The following is a 19374-nucleotide window of genomic DNA, read 5'->3' as shown; positions in this document are numbered from 1 at the left end:
TGTGTGTGTGTGTGTGTGTGTTTATATGTATGCACCCTTTTCACCCCTTACAAGCATTAATAGCAACTGTCCTTGGTAAATTGGGTGGAGGGTGCTTAGAGGCAAAATTAGCAAAGCCTCCATTTTCTCTATTCCATTCTGAACTGCTTGCATTTCCTAGGCTTCCACATCATTACTTAGGACTGTGTGGACACTGGAATTATGGAACACTTCGGTTTTCCTCTTCATCCTTTTCTGTATTTAATATATATATATATATATATATATATATATATATATATGTGCACACACACATATATACACTTATCTGTGCTTAAATATGTATACATACATATATATATATATGTGTTTATATATATATGTGTGTGTGTGTATATATATATATATAGAGAGAGAGAAAGAGAGAGAGAAAATCTTGGCTCACCGCAACCTCCACCTCCCTGGTTCAAGCTATTTTCCAGCCTCAGCCTCCCAAGTAGCTGAGATTACAGGCACGCGCCACCACGCCCAGCTAATTTTTGTATTTTTAGTAAAGATGGGGTTTCTCCATGTTGATCATGCTGATCTCGAACTCCTGACCTCAGGTGATCCACCCGCCTCAGCCTCCCAAAGTGCTAGGATCACAGGCATGAGCCAGCTGCATCCTGCCCTTTTAATATTTTTGAATGTTATGTTCTTACTTAGCACAACCATGTAAAATAGAAACAAATGGAAAAATATTAAAATGCAAATCTTAAAAATTATGGGACTTTTGTTACTATAAGAAGATTCAGAATCTTATTTTCCCCTTCATTTTAAACAAGTATTTTACATGTATTTTTAAATATACTAGCTTCAGCTATATATTCTTGTAAAGTATTTCAATGTAAAGCAAAAACACTTCCTGGCCTTTTCCATGCCTAGCTCCTCCAGGCTAAGCATCTTCTCCGTATTAACATAGATGCATACACAGTTATAGCAATGTGTTCTTGTGGTGTTTTTAGCAATATAAATGCTGTCACAGTTCATGTATTGTTCTGCAACTTGCTTTTTTTCAATTAAAAATATGTCTTGGAAAAAGGAATTTCTATGCCAATACACAAATATCTACCTATTTAACAGCTGCATAGATTTCTGTGATGCGTTTGTGGCAACAGTTTCTGTTACTGTTTCTCTGTTGATGTGTATTTCGTTTGTTCCCAAATGTTCCCTCTTGCCTTCAGTATTGCAACACACATACTTCTGCACATCTATTTCTCTATGATTTTTTTCTGTTTTGTACACTTTTATGACATATTGCTTTTATAATTTTCAAACTAATAAGAGTACAGAATAGAAGAACATTAGCTGGCTTTCCAAACCCAAGAACGTTCAGTGTGATCCCTTTTTTTTTTTTTTTTTTTTTTTTTTTTGAGACAGAGTTTCACTCTGTCATCCAGGCTGGAATGTAATGGCGAGATCTCAGCTCACTGCAACCTCTGCCTCCCAGGTTCAAGAGATTCTCCTGCCTCAGCCTTCTGAGTAGCTGGGACTACAGGCACCTGCCACCATGAGCAGCTAATTTTTGTATTTTTAGTAGAGACAGAGTTCATCATGTTGGCCAGGCTGGTCTCGAACTACTGACCTCACGTGATCTTCCAGCTTCGGCCTTCCAAACTACTAGGACTACAAATGTGAGTCACCATGTCTGACCTAAGTGTGATCCATTTCTTAAAATATAGCATATCAGGGAGAATCAGAACATCTATTAGTGCATAGTAAAGCCAGATAAAATCCCACAAAGAATAAAAATGCATCATTTTCCTCAGAAGGTTGTAGAAAGTATGAACATAAATCTACAGTTTAGTAAATGCATGGACATTACAGCATTAATTGTCCAGTGGGATGTTTAGGGATAAACTACTTTTAATGGAAACATCATGAAGAAAAATCATGTCCCTTGGTGCAAGTGACAGTGACAGTCTACTGGACTAGATGGATCAAGAGCCAGCCAGGTGTGATCAATCTTGTGTCCTTATGATCACTATTACCAACCAATGACAGGACTTTGCAAAGATCTTCCCATAATTTATTATCTTGTCTCTTTTCTAATAGGTTTACTGTTTCATGAGAAAAGTCCCACAAATCAATTAAGTAAAGCTGAGTATTTTGGATAAGGAAAGTGAAATATCCTTTTTCTACTTCCCATTTTTCTTTCTCTGAATTTGTATGTAAGGCTCACAAGCTTATGTTGTTTATCACAGCCAGGACCCAGTGCAGCAAGAGAAATCGCTGGAAATGGAAAAAATGTGACAGACCCTCTGGAGACCTCTCAATGAGGGAAAAGTGCTCCTCGGTAAGCTCTCGTGTCGGTAAAGCAGAGAGACAGTGAGGTTGAGCTTCGCCCAGTTAAATATCAGAGCAGAACGTGTTCTTTTGTTTAATGGAACCATAATGTGATCGTCTTCTGAATAGACAGTTTGATTTAGGAGAAAAAAGAAAGAAAGAAAGCAATTTTGCCAGTCTTGTTCAAATTGACACACTCACTGAAGAAGAAAATAAAATAATGTGTTCTGTTTAACCCCATGGTTGCAGGGTAAGAATCTCAATATGAATATTTGGGAAAGAAACAAGCACAGATTCAAAAAGAAAAGTTTTTGAACTTTATGTAAGACTATTTGGGAGAGTGTTAAGACCGAAAGGAAAGGGTCAACTGAATTTTGAATCGTTACTCCGTTTGATCTGAGTTTTCAGGTGGTCTGAAAAAGAAATAATAATATTGCATTGCTCTGGCAGGTTAATTTTAAAATCACGTTGTGACCCTTTTATCAAAATCCCATGTGATTCCATTGCTCACATCAGCAGGTTTTAAATTTCTTTCTGCCTTCAAAGTTCTCTCTCCCTCCCTGGTACCTTCCTACACAGTATAACGAATCGCTCATTGGTGCCTTTCTTTATTTCATATTCTCATCTGATTTCTGTGCCTTCTCTTGCCACATTCCTTTTGTTGAATTCATTCTGTGTGCCATTAAAAATTAAAGCAAAAGATAATAAGGATGCATGATGATTTACGAAGCTGTTATTTGAAAAGCAGTTGCCAAATTAAAGCCTAATTTATGGTTTACGTCACACTAAAGCAAGTGTCTTTCTAAAGTGTTAGTCTTTGTTCCTCCTGCACTAGAAGACCTTATAATGAAGAGTTCCTGCTTGAACATAGCAAGCATGGTCAAGTCCTTCCACAAGCACCCAGCATGGTATCAGCGTTTGGCGGACGGCAGATTCTAAATCCAATCCAATCTGCTTTACTTTTCCATTTACTACTACAGTGTCTGGAAAAATAAAAATCAACTCCCTACCTCTACTACAGACAGGTATTGCCATGTGGCTCAGTTCTGACCTATGAGATGTAAAGGAATGATGTAGGTCTCTTCAGAACTCTGTTTCTATCTGCCCGGAATGCAGAGAAAGGCTGGCTGAGTAGCCACTGTCTTGTGACCAAGAAGGCAAGGCCAAGACAATTTTGGAGGGTTATCCTAGGCATTGGTGAGCTGCAGAACCAATGATTCGGCTGCCTCCTTACCAAAGTTTCTTATGTTGTAAGGGAAGCAAACTGTCCAGTAAAGTTATGTTAAGGCAGATTTCTGGCAGTTACTTACAGGCAAGTGCATCCCTGGACTAGATGATATGGGCTATAAAGATGACAGTCTAGATACAAAGAGTTGATAACATCTTAAGAGAGACAGGTATCCAGCTAATTAACGAAAACATCAAACAATATGAAAATGAATAAGTTGAAGTGAGCAAAGTTTCATGACATGAAAGCAAGAAGAGAACCTTTTTATTATACTTTAAGTTCTGTGGTATATATGCAGAATGTGCAGCTTTGTTACATAGGTATACACACGCCATGGTGGTCTGCTGCATCCATCACCCCATCATCTACATTAGGTATTTCTCCTAATGCTGTCCCTCCCCTAACCTCCACCCCCTGCTAACCCTCCCCACCTCCCAACAGGCCCCGGTGTGTGATGTTCCCCTCCCTGTGTCCATGTGTTCTCATTGTTCAACACCCACTTTGTTACTATTGGGACATGAGAAGCCCTCACAGAAAAGATGTAGAAGACACTGGAGTAAGCTTTGCAAAATGAGATTCTCCTAGCCAAGGAGGACTGGAAACCCCACATTAAGGATATAGCAAGAAGAAAGGAATGACGGCCAAAGACACCTGTGATTAATGAACTGTGCTTAGTAAGAGTAATGCTGTTGGTTTCATACCTGATCTTGATGCATTACAGAACAGCTTTCTCAGCCTTACCTTCTCTGAAACCATCTTCCACTCTTGTCCTTTCTGTGCTCAGTGTCAGTCTCCATCACATATATTTTTACAACAATAAACTAGGTACAAATGAAGGGCTGCTATCCTACAAAAAAAGAAAAAAAAGAAAGAGAGAAAAGAAAAGGAAACATTAGTTTCCAACAGTTGATAATAAGAAAATCTAATGATTCCTTTTATACAAGTGGTTCTCAACCAAAAGTGATCTTCTCAGGGGGATTTGGCCATTTCTAAAGGCACTTTGGATTTCTAAAGGCATGAGGAGGGTTGCCACTGGAATCTAGTAAGTCGAGGTCATTGATGCTCTTAAACACCCCACAGAGCCTATATGGTACAGCCAGCCCCCCACAACGAAGAAGTATCTGGTCAAAAGTGGCAAGAGTGCTGAGCTTGAGAAACAGTGCTTTTTTTATTATTTGATGTGGGCCAGTGACTTCGTACATGTGGCTTCATATCACCAGACAAACTCACCAGTAAATGCCAGCATTGTCTTAAGGAAAGGCCAGTGAGTCATCATGCGATGTGCTATTGTGTTTTCTTTTTAATATTGAGCAAAACTACACTGACTGAAGCAACATCATAATGTCATTTAATACTTTTAGATTCTCTTACACGTGGAAATCCCTTAACAGAATGCTTGGTAATAAATATTTGTTTAGTGGATGAATGAAGAGACAAAGGCCCAACACATGGGGTTCAATATATACTTCTTTGACAGTGAAGTTGTCTGGGAGGGTGCTAGAACAAAGCTCTAGTTTATTAGTTGTTCAGAATGTTAAGCCTTTGCATTACATCATTACAACAGTTGTAAAAGCCATATTTACTATTCCATTCAAAAGATATTCCATGCTAAGAATAATAGTATGTTACAAAAGTAGTCTTCTTAGAAAAACTTTTATAAAAATCATATTGAACTACAATGGGATTCAGCCTTTGCTAAGAACCCTGTTCAGATCACAGATGGAATATTGAGAACTGTGCTAAATCACAGATGGTAGATTTTTTCCTATATTTCACAAAATAGGCCATTTCTACCACTTTTTTTTACTTTTACATTTTGCTCTTGGTAATCCTGTAGATTGAAAAAAATACTAAACTAAAAAGAAACGTGGAAACATTTACTTTTAGTGCTGTTTATAATCTTACTCTTTAGTGGATGGATACATCACTGAATATTCTGTGGCGTAATTTACTCAAAAAAACTTAGAGTGTAATTCATTTTAGGTGAGCAATTTGTTTTATGAGCCATGTATGTTTATTTGGGGTTGTGCTGTTCTTTTATTGAGTGCAATAAAGATACTTCTTATCAATTGATTTGTTGTATCAGCAATGGGCTTCTTTCCAGATTGAAACATGGCAGCTTTTCTGAGGACATTATCCAGCATATAATTTCACCGCAGATATGAATCTGGGTTCATTAGGGCCCACTTGCACTGCCTGTTATGACCTAATTTCTAGGATTCCCGCTTGATGCTGGCATCGTACTTCTCTGCACACAGTGCATAACATGGTTGTCAAATGGGTTCTTCCTCTTTGATGGTTCATTACATACACAACTTTTAATTTTGCCAACTTTTATGCCAACTGATAAAATCAGAAGTTCAAAAGTTCACTTCCAATTCCACATGACAAGAAACTCTAAGTATTATAAAGCTTACACCTCTTCTGAATAATTAATTGCAATGCAGAGCAGAAACTAGAGGTATTAGATTACTATTTTGATGGTGCCAATTCACTCCCAGGAAGCAATTCTTAATCCAGATGTGGATAAGCACATTTCAGTGGTACATGATGCAAGCCACCACCCTTCTATCAAAGCCTGGCTCTGATGAACACTGTCCTTTTGGGTGCCATTGACTTATCATGACACTCAGACCATGGGACACCTTGTAAGACCTTTTACTAGTGCTCTCATGTCAACACATGATCACATTTATTTGCACCTTTCCAAAGTGAGAAAATCATGCCTAGAGAATAAAATTATGCTGATACAGAACTCACACAAGTACATATCACAATGTCCTGGGGAACACTCCTTTGCACTTCAGTAATGTCACACATGAAGCAGAACATAAGTGATATACACACATAGACAGTAGAGCCAAGAGATTTAACAGCTGTGCAAATGGGCTTGAGGATGTAAAATCAGGAAGCTATGTCTTTAGAAAAGTATTTTTTTAATCCCCAAATATCACATCTGGTTGCATTAAGTTGTCATTATGACATAGTATTTAAGATGATTTAATGGGTTATTGCAGAAGAAGAATCTTGGAGTTTATTTAACTACTGTGCATTAACAGAATGTAGCTATTTAAATGATGTTCTGACAAAGCAGATGAAAAGCTGTTCTTGATGTTGAATGGTTTTATTATATACTTTTTTACTGTAGTCAGTATAAATATCTATATTCAAACATAAGCAGAATATACAGAGATACAAGAGTGGAAGTGGGGCTTTGTGATAGAAATTCGAAACAATCAGTGCATACCAAAATGTAAGCAACTATTCACCCTAGATGGATGAGGTGCATTGGCCATGTGCACAAGTGTCACGATACAAATGTATCACTCCTTGACTGTCCCTTCTTTGCCAATCCCCTGACTGGGCATCTGCAAGCAAACAGGCCAGTCCTCAAATTGATGACTGTGTATGTCGGATACGGAAGCCTCCTGACCTGTTCTCACTCACGTCCTCACTATCTTCCACCTTTCACTGTTGACATGAACTTCTTACCACTTCTTGTCAGACATATACATCATTTTTAATAGAAAACTGAGGTTGTATGTAGTTAGAGCAATTTCAAATCACTTATTAGGGTCTAAACTAAAACCTGGCTTCCCAGTTTCCCAATGTGTCGCTCTGTCTATCATATAATCTCAGCCTTGCTGCCAGTTATGGGACATCAACACTGCATCTTTTTCCAACCTGGCAAAGTACACAAATTCTTTCTCTTGCTTCTCTATCCCTAAAGTGAATGCATTTGGTCTTGGCATTCTACTAATCTGTTAAGAATTTCTAATGAGGAGAGTTAAATAAACAAAGCATTATGGTGAACAGCAAACTTCCAGTAGATTGCAATGGCTACATAACAGTGTCATAAACAAACAGAAGTTTAGTCAGGGGCTCAGTAATATTTTCAAGGACATAAGCTCCTCCAGCTCACCGTTTATCATTCTCATGACAGGTTCATATTCCAGGCAGCAGAATTCAAAACAAGACCAGAGGAAGAGCAGCAAACAGCTTACACCAACTGCTTTCTAAGAATGATTTGCAAAAATTGCCACACAACACTACAATTTATATCCCACTGCCCAAAACTTATGCTTTGCAGCCATATCCAGTCACACACACACAAAAACAGACAAAAAAGTTGTTTTATTGTGAGAAACCATGTGCCCTGGCAAAATTTGACCATTATGAAAGAAGAGAACAATATGGTTCCTGATGGTGATAAACCATTTACAGGACTTTTTTCTACACACTGTTTGGTTCATCAATCCAAGATTCTAGCACCATAGTAGCATGTAGGTTTTAAAGCCAACACTGATTAATTGGCAATGACTGCTTGAGAAGGCCATGTAAAACAAAATGTGGTCTCAGGGACAATGATCTCAACGATCTATTAGTGATGTCTGTAATGGATACAGAAAAAGAGAGTGGGGGTGAAGATGTTTTCTTTTATATTTCTATTCTCACACTCTCATTTGATATTGACTTTCAAATTAAAGTAATGGTTCTATAAGTCCAGCAGCATAATAAAAATGAATGCTGCTAACACTTCTATGACACATTACCCAAAACAATGTATGCATGCAGGCATTAATTCCATCCTGAAAGCTCTATCATGAGATAATAAAGTATTTTTATAATCCCTAATCTGGAGATGAAGAGGTTAAGTTTTAAGTAGAGCAATGAGTTTCTACTAAGGTTACCTAATCATTAGTGACAGATCCAGAATTTGAATCTAGTTCTTTCAGCAACATCAGGTGTTCTTTCCACTCCATGTACAATAATGCTATTTCTAAAATAAAAAATAAAGAAATAAATTTCTCTCCTGCTAGATTTTCTTGGATCTTTAAACTATTTTGGTGCAATATTTTAAAAGTTGGAAGAAGGCAGAGTAATTGTATACTATCTACTGATATTATCCCTTAAAGTTTTGGGTCTTCTCTACTAATGAATTTCCCATGGTACTCTACAAGACCAACTGAAATAGTCATTCAACAAACACAAAATTCAAGCAAAAACCTTACTGAAACAAAGCCTATTAGGAACTGGGCAAGAGATGCTCATGAAAAATTAGTTTCTAATGGCCTTTAGCCCATAGATGTACAAACAATTAAATGAACTGCAGTGTCCTAAGAGCTGTAATAATGGTGAGCACAAGGACCCATGGTGGCACAAATGAGCCAACTGCTGCCATTCCAGGTGTGGACAAGCAAGGGGTATGTGAGAGCTACTTCACAGAAAGAGAGATGGGTGGGTCCCAAAGGGTGGGTGGGTAATCACCAAGCACACACAGGGAGCAGCCAACCACACAGGGAGGAGCAGATGCCAGGACTGGATGTGCAGAATAGCATGGCCACTTCAGAATGGCATGACCGATTTAGAAAAGCTGAGCAGAATATGTGCATGGCTGGAATACCCAGAATGAAGTGGGGACCAGCAGGGGAGGTGGTCAAGAGGATAACCTTGAGAGAATAGGGGCAACTGGAGGAGGCTGTGCTTTATGGATTTTAGTATGTAAGCACAGAAAAGCCACTGAAAGATTTTTAAGCAGGGGAGCAAAACAATCACATTGATCTTGAGAAAGACCACTAGAGAAGTTGGGCTGCCATTACCAAAGCCACAGGCAGTGAAATCAGGTAAGAAACAAGCAGAGCTGAAACTGAAAGTACTTCCTCTGAAACCTACACTTTTTGAAGGGTTTACGAAAGGCCTGGAATGATATGAGCCAAATGTAGGACTACATGTTTCTCTGAGGACAAGCTCTGTGCCTTTCCCCAGGTGCCAAATGAAGCCCACAAGAAGAAGGGCAATAACAACCTGATGGTGAAAAATGTCTGACCTAAGTTCAGGCCACTGCAAAGGAATAAGAGAAAAATAGTTATATCAAAGTAGTATATGAAATAAATAGGAATTGAAATGCATGGATTTGCATTTAATTTTTTAAAAAACAAAAGAGCAAAATTCTTCACAATGGGCCAACTATTTTTGGTTCATATTTCACATACACAAAGTTAAAGAATTCAGGTGTATATACAGGGGTCTTGCTATGGACATCCCAGGAAGAACCATGTTGTCAATATCCCATTTCCTAAACCTGGTTGATCTTACAGGTGCTCATTTACTTGTTGGACCATATATCCAAAAGTTTGGTTTGAAAAGTAAATTTTCTACAAAATCAAGTTCCTGAGAAGGTGATCATACTTTTAATAGCTTTTGAAGGGAGAGGGCAGTGTTGAGAGGCATCAAATCTCAAAATTCTTGCAGAAAATGAAGCCATTCCCAGGCAATAAAGTAATTATGGGGGGAAATCTAGATCGGTTGTTCTTAACCATTTTGGGTGTCACAGAAGCTTTGAGAAGTTGCTGAGCTATATAAATCTTCTTATAAAAAACAATTCATAAATGTATCTTCTTAGAAAATTGAACATAAATTTCCAGAGGTTTGCAAAACCCTCAGAGTCCAAAAGCATTGAGATGACACTGGATGTCACCTTAAGAACTTTTAATGTAGAAAACTCTTCTTTTGCTCAACAAAAATTATAGATTTTCATCTAAATTAGCCTCACTAATGTTTTCTTTATCTCATTTTCATTAATCCGATTTGCTCTGCAATTAATTTCACCTTTCTTGCACGCATATAGTCTCTATCAGTGGTAAAATCACACAGTCTAAAAAAGGAGAGATTCCAGTTTTCACTAAATTAAACTATAGCCCAAACAACAAATTCCAAAGTGTATTTATAAATCTGGAATAGAAAACATTGTGCTATGCTTTCACTCCACAGAAATGCCTTCCCCTCTCAATGCTAGTATCCAATCTTAAAACCAGATTATTTGAATCCTGGTCTACTATCTTACTGCATATATATTCTTTAACATTCATTCTATTACAAACATCAATACATTTATTTGTAAATTATATTAACTTTCTTTCAGAATAAATAGAAACCCAGCAATGGTCTTGTTTTCTAAATGGACTAGAGAGCAGAATCATTTTAAGGGAAAAAATTATCACAAATTCTAAAGTACTCCTCCTTTCTCCCACATTGCAGTTACTGAAAACCTTTGATTAGCCCTCTAAAAAAGACCACACATTCCATAATTTGAAGCAAAAGGTTAATGGTGTTGTTACAACTATTATCCCTTTTAAAATCATTATCCTTTTGTTTTTTATGGCTATATTACCTTCACCTTTCCATGAACCCACTTTACCAGCTGTTTCCCTCTGTCATAAACTTTGCTGAACATCATCACAGAAATAGGATAAATGCCCTGTTTTATCAACCAAGCCTAAGGGAATTTGAGGCTCCTTATAACTACAACTGTAAAGGGAGTTTATTGCAACTTTCTGTTTTGATTTGTAAATTGTCTTTAAGTAAAAAACACACCTGATGCCAACGTCTAGAATGTTAAAATGCAAGACAGTACACTACAGAAATCTACATCATAAAATTTGCTAGGTTGACAAATGAGAAAGCTAAAAACGATTGAGAAACACATGCAAGTGTGTTTCCTGAGTGAGCTGACACCTGCTGGCACCTCCATCCCTACCCATACCTAAGTTCTATCACTCCTCACTCCACCCACCCCAGGAATACATGAACCATAGGAATACATGGAACATAGGAAAGGTGCTTTTAACTTACACAGGGCTACTTAGAAAGTCTCAACACATTTCAAAAATTCGCATAATTAAGATAATATTATTTCATAGTAATATTGCAACAAAATTTAAAATTTACAATAAAAGTCCCAAAATATCATCATACATTGGAGACTAAACAACACACTTCTAACTTATAAGACATCATGAAATATTTATAACTAAATAACAGAAAATATTTAAAACTTTTAAGTTACAGCTAAATTAGTACTTCAGGAAATTTTGCAGGCTCAAGAATTTTTTAAGACTGAAAATAGTGAATGAAATATTTAACTAAAGCAGACATTTTAAAAAGAGCAAGAAAAATCTAAATTAGGCAGTGGAAAAGAAATAACTAAGAGAATAATATTGAATACATAAAAAAAATAGAGATGAATAACAAAACCAAACACTAGTTTCTTTAAAAGATGAGTACTATTTATAAATTTCTAACAAAAGTGATCAAGAGAAAAGCAGGAAAGCGACAAATTACCATAATGAGAAATGAAAAAGAAACATAACTGTAGACAAGTCACAACTCATGTTAATACTATGAATGATCTTTCCAATACATTTAAAAACATATGAAATATAAGATCTTCTAAAAAAAAGTTTTATCACCAAAATGACTAAAAAAAAACATTCTGAATAGATAAGCAACCATTAAATAATTTAATCAACAGTCAAAATATCTCCCCACAACCAACTACACAGAATAATTGTATTAAATCCAAAAAATCCATATGCCAATCAGTCTATGATGGTGCAAAAATAATTTTAAAACCCAACTCACTTATAAGCATAAATGCAAGCATAATAAAATCACAGGAAATCAAAATCAAATAGTGTATGAAAATAATTCATCATGAATGAGTTGGAATTAGGTAAAGATATTTCAAAATTATAAAATTGATCAACACTAAGAATAAAAGACAAAATCATAATTCTCTTCATAGGTGCAAAACAGTTTTAAATAATATTTTTTATTAGAAATCATTTGGTCAAGTTGTAATAAAGATAAATTTTCTTAACCCAAACATGACATCATTCTTAGCATTAAAATTTGTAATGAATCCCAATAAATCCTGGATAAAGGTAAAGATACTATTGGCACCACTGTATAATGCTATACTAGAAATCTTAGCCTATGAAATATGATAAGACTCAAGAGGCTTGCTTAATGGATGGCTTTAAAAACATAAATAATAAAATTATTATCTACATCAAGTCTCTGCCAAAATAAGACTCATGGGCCAAATCAGGCTCTATTGTAGGCCAAATTCAGCTACACCCATTTTTGTTTTACATATTATCTATGGCTGCTTTTATCTTAAAAGTCAGAGTTGAGTAGTTAAAACAGAGGTTGCATGACCCTCAAAGAAAAAAGCATTTACCATCTAGCCTGCTCCCAAAAAATGTCTGAATATTCCTTTTCTACATAATACATCAAACATAATCCATAAACAAACAAGTAGAATGAATAAAAGGACTTCACACAGTTTCTGGGCACAGGACCAATGTAAAACAAAAAAAAGTCAGTAACACCTTTATACAGCAGTGTAATCTACTAGACATCTGTGTTAAAAACACAGCTACAATTGACAATTAATAAACTATAAGGTATGTAAAAATATGCCACCCTTTCACAAAAAAATTGAATGAAATAAAAAATGAAATAAAATGGAATATATCATTTACTAGATGTGAAGGTACAATACTCCAATAGCAGAGGATGGTTATGATCCATCAACAAAGATACAATGCCATGTAATAACAACAACAACTGTATCTAGTACTTACGGTATGGCAGGCTCTACTCAAAGATAGATGAATGGACAGATGGATAGATGTATAATATCCAAAAGAAATTTTAATAAAAAGAATGATATAGAAAGCCTTGCCTTGCCAAATATTGATATAGATTAAAAAGTAGTCATTTCAAAAGTCCAACTTGAGAACATAAAGCAAAAGACAAATAGGAAGTATTTGAGAAGCTCTATTTGAGAAATACTTGAATTTTCAGAAGTAAAGTGCCACCTAAGCACTAAAAAAAAAAAAAAAAAAAAAAGAGGCATTCCATCTTTGGGTGGAGTTGAATCAGAAGCCTTTATGGAACTCTTCTAACTCAGATTCTTTAAAGTACTGCATTTATGGAGAAGATGGCACTGTAGGACCAACTCAGGATTGCAGCTCCCAGTGAATCTGCAAATGGTGAGTGGACACCACATTTCCAGATGGATCTTTATTACCCACAGACCAGGAGATTTCCAGGTGTAGGAGCTGCACAGGCCACCAGTGCGGCTGTTTGGGCCAGCACAGCTGTTTGGGCCGGAGACACAGTGCAGCGGCACTCCGTAAAACATACACTGGTTTGGTTGCTCTGTTAAACGGGCAATTAGGGATTTCAGAAGGCAGATTAGCACATTCATCTGATTAAATGGGACTTAAACAGAAAGCCAGGCCAGGAGATTCCCGGGCAGCAACGTGATTCTAGCCAGCGCAGTGGGTCACTGCATGGGAAATCACACAGATCCCGGCGCCCTTTCAGCAGGCGACTGGAACACCTGGGAGAGTCAACCGTTCAACTTAAAAAAAAGGGCGGGGCTCTGAGGCAGGGAGCCAGGTAATCAGGCTCGGCAGGTCCCACCCCCACAAAAACAAACAAAACAGCAATTGGAAATGCTTGGGGTAGAGAGTTTCACAGCAAGCACAGCAGAACCCAGGATGGTGCAGCTCGGAGGGGGAGGGGCGTCTGCCATTACCGAGGCACTCGATCCCTACAGAGCTACACTGCCATTGCTGATGCAGCCTGCCATTGCTGAGGCAACCCACCATTGCTGGGGCAACCCACCATAACAGAGAGAGTCCACCACTACAGAGGCAGGCCATCATCACCATGGCAGCTCTAACCACACCCATATAAACAGGACTACAGGGAATTACACACAGCAGCAAGGCAGAGCCCACAGCAACAAGGTGGAGCCCACAGCAGCAGAGCAGCACCCATGGCAACAGGGTGGAGCCCACGGCAGCTCAGCATAGCCACTACAGGCAAGGAGTGATTAGACTGCCTCCTTGCTGGGCAGGACAGTGCAACAGATACTTATAAATAAAGCCCTACCTCCCCAGGACAGAGCACCTAAGGAAAAAAAAAGGGGGCTTTATGAGTTCTGCTGCAGCAGACTTAAACGTACCTGCCTAGCAGCCCTGAATGAACAACACAGCTCACACCTCAGCAATTGAGCTCCTATAAAGTACAGGCTGTCTCCTCAAGTATAAAATACAGACAGTCTCCTCAAGCAGCTCCCTGAACTCCATATATCCAAAGAGTCACCTCACAAAGGACTGATCAGACTGACATTTGGCGGGCATCATTCAGAGACAAAGATAGCAGAAGAAGAATCTGGTAGCAACCCTCACAGTTCCGCAGCTGCTATAGGAGTTCCCCAGGCAAGCAGGGCCTGGAGTGGACATCAGCAGTCCTACAGCAGTGGGGCCAGACTGTTAGAAGGAAAACTAAGAAACAGAAATACTTCATCAACAATCTGGACACTCAGAAACCCAATCAGAAAATCAGCAACCACTCAGACAACAGGTGGATAAATCCAAAAAAATGGGAAGAAACCAGCGCAAAAAAAAGGAGGAAAGCACCCGAAACCAGAACACCTCACCTCCTACAAAGGACCAAAACTCCTCACCAGCAAGGGAACAAAGCTGGACAGAGAATGAGTGTGATGAAATGATGTAATCAGACTTCATAAGGTGGGTAATGAGAAACTTCCGTGAGATAAAAGAACATGTTGAAAAGAAATTAAGAACCTTGAAAAAAGATTTGAGGAAATGATAACAAGAATGGACAACTTAGAGAGGAATATGAGTGAATGGAAGGAGCTGAAAAACAAACATGAGAACTTCACAAAGCATGCACAAGTTTCAACAGCCAAATTGACCAAACAGAAGAAAGGATATCAGAAGTCGAAGATCAACTCAATGAAATGAAATGAGAAGCCAAGATTAGAGAAAAAAGTGCAAAAAGGAATGAACAAAGTCTCCAAGAAATGTGGGACTATGTGAAGAGCCTAACCTACGTTTGATAGGTGTACCTGAATGTGACGAAGAGAATGAAGCCAAGCTGGAAAATACTCTTCAGGATATTATCCAGGAAAATTTCCCCAACCTAGCAAGGCAGGCCAATAGTCAAGTCCAGGAAATACAGAGAACACCACAAAGATATTCCACAAGAAGAGCAACCCCAAGGCACATAATCGTCAGATTCACCAGGGTTGAAATGAAGAAGAAAATTCTAAGGACAGCCAGAGAGAAAGATCGGGTCACCCACAAAGGGAAGCCTATCAGACTCACAGCAGATCTCTTGGCAGAAACCCTACAAGACAGAAGAGAGAGGGGGCCAATATCCAACATCCTTAAAGAAAAGAACTTTCAACCCAGAATTTCATATCCAGCCAAACTGAGCTTCATAAGCGAAGAAAAAATAAAATCCTTTGTGAACAAGCAAGTACTCAGAGATTTTTGTCACCACCAGGCCTGCTTTACAAGACCTCCTGAAAGAGGCACTACACATAGAAAGGAACAACCAGTACCAGCCATTCCAAAAACATACCAAAGGCTAAACAGCATCAACAAAATGAAGAATCTGCATCAACTAATGGGCAAAACAGTCAGCTAGCATCAAAATGGCAGTATCAAAATCACACATAACAATATTACCCCTAAATGGAAATGGACTAAATGCACCAATCAAAAGACACAGACTGGCAAATTGGATAGAAACCCAAAACCCATCGGTGTGCTGTATCCAGGAAACCCATCTCACATGCAAGGATACACAAAAACTCAAAATAAAGGGATGGTGGAAGATTTACCAAGCAAATGGAGAGCAAAAAAAGCAGGAGTTGCAATTCTCATCTCTGATAAAATAGACTTTAAAGCAACAAAGATCAAAAGAGACAAAGAAGGACATTACATAATGGTCAAAGGATCGATACAACAAGAAGAGCTAAGGATCCTAAATATATATGGACCCAATTCAGGAGCACCCAGATATATAAGGCAAGTTCTTAATGACTTACAAAGAGACTTAGACTCCCACACAATAATAGTGGGAGACTAACAATCCACTGTCAATACTAGACAGATCAACCAGACAGAAAATTAACAAGGATATCCAGGACTTGAACTCAGACCTGGAACAAGCAAACCTGATAGACATTTACAGAACTCTCCACCCCTAATCCACAGAATATACATTCTTCTCAGCACCACATCACACCTACTCTAAAACTGACCACATAATTGGAAGTAAATCACTCCTCAGCAAATGCAAAACAACTGAAATCATAACAAACAGCCTCTCAGACCATAGTGCAATCAAGTTAGAACTCAAAATTCAGAAACTAACTCAGAATTGCACAGCTTCATGGAAACTGAACAACTGGCTCTTGAATGTTGACTGGATAAACAATGAAATGAAGGCAGAAATAAAGAAGTTCTTCAAAACCAATGAGAACGAAGACACAACATACCAGAATCTCTGGGAAACATTTATAGCAGTCTCTAGAGGAAAATATATAGCTACAAGTGCCCACATGAGAAGAGTGGAGGATCCAAAATTGACACCCTAAGGTCAAAATTGAAAGAGTTGGAGAAGCAAGATCAAAAAACTCAAAACCTAGAGAAGACAAGAAATAACTAAGATCAGAACAGAACTGAAGGAGATAGAGACACAAAAAACCCCTTCAAAAAATCAATAAATCCAAGAGCTGGTTTTTTGAAAAGCTCAACAAAATAGACAGACCACTAGCCAAACTGATAAAAAAGAAAAGAGAGAATAACCAAATAGATGCAATAAAAAACAATACAGGGGAAATCGCCACAGATTCCACAGAAATTCAAACCATCATCAGAGAATATTACAAACAACTCTATGCACATAAACTAGTAAACCTGGAAGAAATGGATAAATTCCTGGACACTTGTGTCCTCCCAAGCCTAAACCAGGAGGAAGCTGAAACTATGAATAGACCAATAACAAGGTCTGAAGTCGAGGCAGCAATTAAGAGCCTACCACACAAAAAAAGCCCAGGTCCTGAAGGGTTCACAGCCGAATTCTACCAGACACACAAAGAGGAACTGTTACCATTCCTTCTGAAATTATTCCAAATAATCCAAAAAGAGGGAATCCTTCCCAAATCATTTTATGAGACCAACATCATCCTGATACCAAAACCTGGCAGAGACTCAACAAGAAAAGAAAACTTCAGGCCAATATCCATGATGAACATAAACACAAAAATCTTCAATAAAATACTGGCAAGCCGATTGCAATAGCACATCAAAAAGCTTATCCACCATGATCAAGTAGGATTCATCCCGGGGATGCAAGGCTGGTTCAACATATGCAAGTCTATAAATGTAATTCACCACACAAACAGAACCAAAAACAAAAACCACATGATTATCTCAATAGATGCAGAGAAGGCCTTTGACAAAATTCAACAGCCCTTTATGCTAAAAACCCTCAATAAACTCGGTATTGATGGAACGTATCTCAAAATAATAAAAGCTATTTATGACAAACCAACAGCCAATATCATACTGAATGGGAAAAAACTGGAAGCATTCCCTTTGAAATCTGGCACTAGACAAGGATGCCCTCTGTCACCACTCCTATTCAATATAGTACTGGAAGTTCTAGCCAGAGCAATCAGGCAAGAAAAAGAAATAAAGGGTATTCAAATAGGAAAGGAGGAAGCCAAATTGTCTCTATTTGCATATGACATGATTGTATATCTAGAAGACCCCATCGTCTCAGCCCCCAAACTCCTGAAACTGATAAGCAACTTCAGCAAAGTCTCAGGATATAAAATCAATGTGCAAAAATCACAAGCATTCCTATACACCAATAACAGACTTAAGGAGAGCCAAATCAAGAACGAACTGCCATTCACAATTGCTACAAAGAGAATAAAATACCTAGGAATACAACTAACAAGGAATGTAAAGGACCTCTTCATGGAGAACTACAAACCACTGCTCAACAAAATAAGAGAGGACACAAACAGATGGAGAAACATTCCATGTTCATGGTTAGGAAGAATCAATATTGTGAAAATGGCCATACTGCCCAAAGTAATTTACAGACTCAACGCTATCCCCATCAAGCTACCATTGACTTTCTTCACAGAACTGGAAAAAACCACCTTGAACTTCATATGGAACCAAAAAAGAGCCCGCAACACCAAGTCAATTCTAAGCAAAAAGAACAAAGCAGCAGCCGTCACACTACCAGACTTCAAACTATACTACAAGGCTACAGTAATCAAAACAGCATGTTACTGGTACCAAAACAGAGATATAGACCAATGGAACAGAACAGAGGCATCGGAGGCAACACAACATATCTACAACCATACAATCTTTGATAAACCTGACAAAAACAAGCAATGGGGAAAGGACTCCCTATTTAATAAATGGTGTTGGGAAAACTGGCTACCCATGTGCAGAAAGCAGAGACTGGACCTCTTCCTGACACCTTACACTAAAATTAACTTCAGATGGATTAAAGACTTAAACATAAGACCCGGCACCATAAAAACCCTAGAAGAAAATCTAGGCAAAACCATCCAGGATATAGGAGTAGGCAAGGACTTCATGAACAAAACACCAAAAGCATTGGCAGCAAAAGCCAAAATAGACAAATGGGACCTAATGAAACTCCACAGCTTCTGCACAGCAAAAGAAACAGTTGCTAGAGTGAATCAGCAACCAACAGAATGGGAAAAAATTTTTGCAGTTTACCCATCTGACAAAGGGCTGATATCCAGAATTTACAAAGAACTCAAACAGATTTACAAGAAAAAAACAAACAAGCCCATTCAAAAATGGGCAAAGGATATGAACAGACACTTTACAAAAGAAGACATACATGAGGCCAACAAACATATGAAAAAATGCTCATCATCACTGGTCATCAGAGAAATGCAAATCAAAACTACCTTGAGATACCATCTCACACCAGTTAGAATGGCGATCATCAAAAAATCTAGAGACAACAGATGCTGGAGAGGATGTGGAGAAATAGGAACACTTTTACACTGCTGGTGGGAGTGTAAATTAGTTCAACCATTGTGGAAGACAGTGTGGCGATTCCTCAAGGACCTAGAAATAGAAATTCCATTTGACCCAGCAATCCCA

At 38.0% G+C, this 19374-nt stretch overlaps 1 long non-coding RNA gene across 9 annotated transcripts in view; it reads right to left on the bottom strand.

Moving 5' to 3' along the window:
• Positions 1–19374, bottom strand: part of LOC118154464 (uncharacterized) — a 924399-nt gene that overhangs the window by 497453 nt on the left and 407572 nt on the right. For all 9 annotated transcript variants that reach the window (XR_013536616.1, XR_013536615.1, XR_013536618.1 and 6 more), the window contains one exon: positions 4274–4379. This is a non-coding gene — a long non-coding RNA (uncharacterized LOC118154464). The remainder of the gene's footprint in view (positions 1–4273; positions 4380–19374) is intronic.

The sequence above is a fragment of the Callithrix jacchus genome, chromosome 6 (assembly GCF_049354715.1).
Source record: "Callithrix jacchus isolate 240 chromosome 6, calJac240_pri, whole genome shotgun sequence".
NCBI classification, from domain to species: Eukaryota; Metazoa; Chordata; class Mammalia; order Primates; family Cebidae; genus Callithrix; species Callithrix jacchus.
Note: the sequence above shows the minus strand (reverse complement) of the source record. Positions and strands in the feature narration are given on the sequence as shown.